Source organism: Ctenocephalides felis, unplaced genomic scaffold (assembly GCF_003426905.1).
Source record: "Ctenocephalides felis isolate EL2017-DRISC unplaced genomic scaffold, ASM342690v1 CF-g0.4_SCAFFOLD_03572, whole genome shotgun sequence".
NCBI classification, from domain to species: Eukaryota; Metazoa; Arthropoda; class Insecta; order Siphonaptera; family Pulicidae; genus Ctenocephalides; species Ctenocephalides felis.
In genome coordinates, this window is record NW_020539726.1 from 26,680,286 (window position 1) to 26,686,471 (window position 6,186).

The following is a 6,186-nucleotide window of genomic DNA, read 5'->3' on the forward strand; positions in this document are numbered from 1 at the left end:
AGTCCAAACCTTTGATTCCTTGTATATAAATAATAAATGATATGATTTCTTATTTCTTCAATTTTGTAACACGAATGATATTATGTGCAAGTCATTTTTATTCAGAGAGAAAATAAATTAAATATTAGTAGTGTTATTAAATAAAATTTTATATTTGAAATGGAAGCAACCTATTTTTACACCAAGGCCAAAGAAGCCCTTTTACGATTTTTTTTCGAAAAATAGCTGCCAAATATCTCCAAGACTGAATGAATTTTTCAGAAACTAAATTTCATATATATATATATATATATATATATATATATATATATATATATAAACAATGAATGTATATATTCAACATATAAACAATGATAATATATAAACATTAGATTTTTACAAAAAAAACTGTCGAAATAATTAATACTAAATTAAATATATAACCTAACTTGTTTAATTTTATAATGCTGTAAGATAATATTCAAATTCTGGTTGTATCTGGTTGGATATTGATTTTCCAAATTAAGAAAGCTCTGTTTTAATGTATTCAGACTAATGCCTATACTAATTTCTAATGATATAAGGAAACTTAAACACCATACATATATCTTTAAATATTAATTTTTTACGACGGTATCGCCCAAAAATAATACCTTCAGAATTAACCAAATACTATACATACATCTCGAAATATTAATTTTCCAAAAGAGTATTTCCTTTTAACCAAAAATAATTTCTTCAGTATAAGTAACACCAAGTATAGAAAATACTTTTTAAATTTTAATTATTAATAGGTTGTTTCCCCCTGCCATCCAATGACCGTAATGTGAACAAAAATAATCACGGTCGATCTTATCGTTAGAAAAAAATTAATGATAAACTTTTCCTATTATCGAATAATTAATTTGTAAACAAACGCCGCTCTATGCGCCGATGTAGAGACTGGAGAGAAGTAACCTGAGAAATAATATTCTTTTATTTTATTGCTTTTTCTCTTTAATTAAATATATTATATTAATCGCGCGAAACACAATTAAACGGGAGTCAAACTTGGGTGAAGAATGCAGGAAATTATAAGTCATGGATGAACGATACTAATGCACCTTGAAGTATTTTCAACATCAAACAGCCTGCCAATATAATATAGAGACGGGTTAAGATTTATCGATGCACCTTTATTGGATCTTATTGGAAATCTTAGAAATTGTAAAGATTGAAATTTATTATACAGGAGTCGTGTAACGCACAAGTGGAACCACCAAATATAGAAATTCTTTAGTGTATTCAGCATTTGGAGATGATTGTATGCATTAACCACTCTTAAGATTTTTATAAAGAATAAATAATTTATATAAGTAATTATTGTCCAACAATTCATTAATGCTGTATCGCAAAATATTCGCGAGAACATACATTACATATTACATATTAGAAAAAAACTAGTGGTGTATGGATTGTGTCTTAAAGCAAATTGACGGAACTTCCTGAATTAAACGCTCGAGAATAAAACTAATCTATCAATATCAATTACAATTCTATGACTATTATTATCAAAGCATTATTATAAATAATATATATTTCAGCAATATACATTTCATTTATATGTTCAAGATTTTTTATAATATGTGTGCTTAAATTCGGACAATTTGTGCGTATGTTAACAAGTAACGAAAAAAGTAATGAACAAAACCTAATCGGAATGCATTCTACTTGGAATGCTTTGGAGGTCCTTACATCATATTCCGTATTTTGTTATATAAACATTTTAAAACTGATGAACCGATTCTGCCGCACCAATGTTACGGCAAGGCTATGTTATGAAGAAATTTCCATACAATATTGTCAAAAACCATGTGGTTGCAGAGATGTCAGGCGTTTTTCTCAAGTTGTCAGATGAAAAACCAAACCTAGAAACCGCAGAAATGTCAAACGATATTAGATAACGTGGTCTTTCTGACCCAGCTTCATAACATATAAGTGACGTTGCAGTTTATGTGTAAAACGCCAAAATTCACAGCGAATGCATGATATTTTGACAGTATCCAATATGATTCAGTAGCATAATGTATGCAAGTTGGAGCGTAACATGGCCTTGTCATAACATTGGTCTGTTGTGCAGCAGAATCGTCTCAAAAATTGTTTAGTTAGTTAAAATTGTGAATTTTTCAGAAAAACTTTCTATATTTTTCAAAATTTTAATGAAATCCAATATCGATTTTAAGTATTATTTGAAAAGTGATTTCTTTGAGAAATCTGTTGAAAATTGTGAAAAATTGAGAGAATTTTAATGAAAATAGTTTTTTTAGTATTTTAAAGCCGTTAGACTTCTCTTCCCCAAAAATAATCATTTCTCACACCGCCAGCACAATCAAAATATGTTTTTTGAATCATTCTAATAGGATGCTCCGTTCTATCAGAATTCTTTGCGCTTTTTGTTCTGTATTTCCAGAACGGCTAGACCTGCCTTGGACAAAAGGTAAAACACAATTTCTCGCCAATAATGCAACAAGTCGAATATTGTTTGAAAAATTCTAATCGAGTACTCGGTTCCATCCATACTTTTTGCACTTTTTGCTTTGAATCTCCAGAACGGCTGGACCTACCTTTGGCAAAAATTAATCAGCATGTTTCTCTATCAATACAAATCGAATGATGTCTCGAATCACTAAACGTCTCCCAAATTAATAGACGAAAAATTGTATCCGAACATAAACACACACACACACCTATTTTTCTAAGGTATGTCAAAATACTCAGAAAGTCTTGAGATGTAAAGATATGCTAGAAATTGCATTTTTGATTTTTTGCGATTATTATAACTTTAACTCCTAAAATTGCCAAACAACTTGAAGAACAAGTGTACGCATTACGTATTTCTATTATTAGTTCAATTTTCTCAAACATTAAAGTCTCATTTTTATGCCTATTCATTTTCCGTAATGTACGTTTAAGTTTATCATCTTGTAGAATGTGTTTCCGGACATATTTATTTATTAATGAAACGTTTTGCAAGATAGAATGCATCTTTATAGTGCATTGTCTCGGCAATCACTCTATGAATACGGTATTTTGATCTCAACTCATCGCGTCGTGATGTTATCCGCCATCTAACTCTGTAAATTATGTCTGAATCCATACATTTGTTAATAAATTGGTAAATGAATATTTGCATCTGACTTATACAAGTTGACGATCAAAGTAACATAATTATTGAAGTAAAACTCTTTAGGCGCGAGTAGAGTATAATTCGTACAAATGCGACGGAAGTGCGTTACGGCGAGGTCGAGTGCCAATGATTCGTCATTCGCTCTCGATGATATCATTTCTATGCTAGTCGATGTGATTGGTTGTCGTATCATGTGCGAGGCTTCTTTTATGCGTACTTTATACGTGCGTACGTCACCGAAATCTTGAAGCATATTGTTCATTATCGGTGTTTCATGTCATTACATTTTAAGGTTAATATTGTACAAATCTTGACTAATCTTGACAATAAAAAATGTCTGGATCGGAAGAATATTTTATCCCGTCACCCATAAATAATTATAGTGCAAATAATAAAGCAAATGAAAATCTCGTGCCGTGTAAGACACGTAAGTTATATTTTTGAGATTATTAAAATAAAAATTATTTTTATATGCAAGACAGATACTGAAGCTGTTCAAAACATGAAACTGTATCGCCAGCGATAAACTAAAAAAACAAGCAATCAATGATTGTATGTTAATTTTAATTTACATGAAGTTCTTCAAAAACAATTACATGACAAGTGAAATTGTGTAAACAATATTTATTTAGGCATTGTTTAACATAATAATTCTCCGCATTTTTATAGATATTAAAAAATATTAAAGAAGTACAGCTTTATTCTATCATGCCGAAGATATATCTTTCTCAGAATTATATTTCAGACACTTTTGAAAGTTCAACATGTGTTTCGTTTATGATGGCTATTAAGTATTACAAAGTTGTATATTTTTATAAGTAATAAATAATAAATTGATATTCTTATTACTTTAAACAAGAGATCAAGCACAACAATAGTTTTTGTAGTTGTGCATCATTTATATACAGATATACTGTATAATGGACATCTATGCAGGTTATTATTGCTAGTGTTAATGAAATTATTCAAGGTTTATATTACAGCTGTCCACTGTGTGAACAATTATTATGAATTTATTAATCAGCAATTACTTTATTTTTCTAATAAAGGTTCAAGTCCTATATCCTAATTCCAATGACAAACCGATCATGTCGTATTTGAAGTATGACTTTTATTGCATTATTGTTTTCAAATATTATAAATATTTTTAATGCTATTATAAATTTACAATTAAAATTATATAAATATGTATAATGGCTTACGTAAAAATAAGTGCATCACGAGTGTTACCGTATACTAATAAACTTATTCAAAATTGTTATATGATGTATTTATTTTTCACTTAAATGCAATCTCGTACAATAGCAAAACAGTTTTACTTTAATCGCGTGTGAACCTTACGCGCACTCTTTTTTTGGTTCTATTTAATGCCTCAAGACCTATATGGGGTTATAGATCATCACTAATATTGTTGATTAAAAACAAGACTTATATACACGTCAATACATAAAATCTGCCACAATACGAGTATATTCGGCAATCATAGTTCACTGATTATCAACAAAGACGAACACACCATCCATTACCATGGTAAACAATTAATTATTAATCCCGTCATTTTCGCATTTTCCTCGCGTTTCCATAATAGTGCTCATTTCATTGTCGGTGCAATATCAACAGTCTTTGCTTGGCTCGTATTGCGTTATTTGTGTTGCGATTTTGTTCATTACGTTATTTCGCAGATTAAATCGAATCCTAATCCTAGACTGAAGAGAATTGAATGAGGTATCCCAGTTACCAGGCATACGAGTACATCCCGTCCACCGGCGTTGTCTAAGTAGTCCAAGGGTGGACGCGGTGAAGTAGTCGCGTGCCAACTCGAATATGGAAACACGATTAAATTAATCAAATCTGGAAAAAATCTTTTAAACTACGGCATTGTTATGACTTTTATTATACACAGATAGTAAATGGAATACAATAAGTAAATTAGAATTTTAAATGTACTTTAGTGATATTAACAAGGGCTCGCACGTGGGTAAGTGACTGGAGCGACTGGACCTGAATCAGAGGTCCTGAATTGGATCGCGCTTTGAGAAGCCTGATGTCAAGCAGTAGTGACATCCGTTTTCATTCGGAAATATTGATAGCAATGCCTTCATCCGGCATTGCTACACTAATAAATTATTCGCTCAATTTACAGAAATTGAAATAATAAAATTTATCACACAAAGATGAGACAACTGTTTGGGTCGTCATCTGCAAAACCCAACTTAAAATTAGCCCAACAGGACATTTTAGTTCTGATAGCTGATCAAAAGCAATACCTAAAAAATTCTATAAACTATTTATTATCTGATTTTAACTATTTATTCACGAAATCAATTTTATAAGCCCAAAATTAACTAAATTCCCTGTGATCTCATAAATATCGATTTTTGAAAAAAAAAAACAATCATTTTATTTATTTATTTATTCCTTCATTATTATTATTATTAAAATTATTATTTTTTTTATCATTTATTTTATTATTTTATTATGTTTAATATTGTTCTTTTGTTATATTTATTATTATTTATCATGTATTGTTTTTATTGTACTTTATTGTTTTTATAGTATTATTTCTATTATTCACAAATTTTATTTATTAATTTTATCATTATCATTATTTGCTTTTTATTAACTTCCCGTAGGGCAAGTTACAGTAATCGCAAAAAAATCCAAAATGAAATTTTTTATATATCTTTTCGTTTCAAAAGTTTCTGAACATTTTGACATACCTTAGAAAAAATTGATGTATGTGTGTGTGTGTATGTGTGTGTGCGGATACAAAATTTTGTCGACGATTTTGGGAACACGGATCAACCGAATTGAAAAAGCATTCGATTCGTATTGATAAGGAGACGTGCTAATTAGTTTTTGGCAAAGGCAGGTCTAGCCGTTCTGAAGATACGGGGCAAAAATGCCAAAAACGGTAACTCAGTTTTTTAAGAGAACGAAGCGTCCGATTTGAATAATTCAAAAACATTTTGCTTGTATTGACAAGATAAAAAAACTGGTTTGGGAAAGCAGGTCTAGCGGTTATAAACTCTCAATAAAGT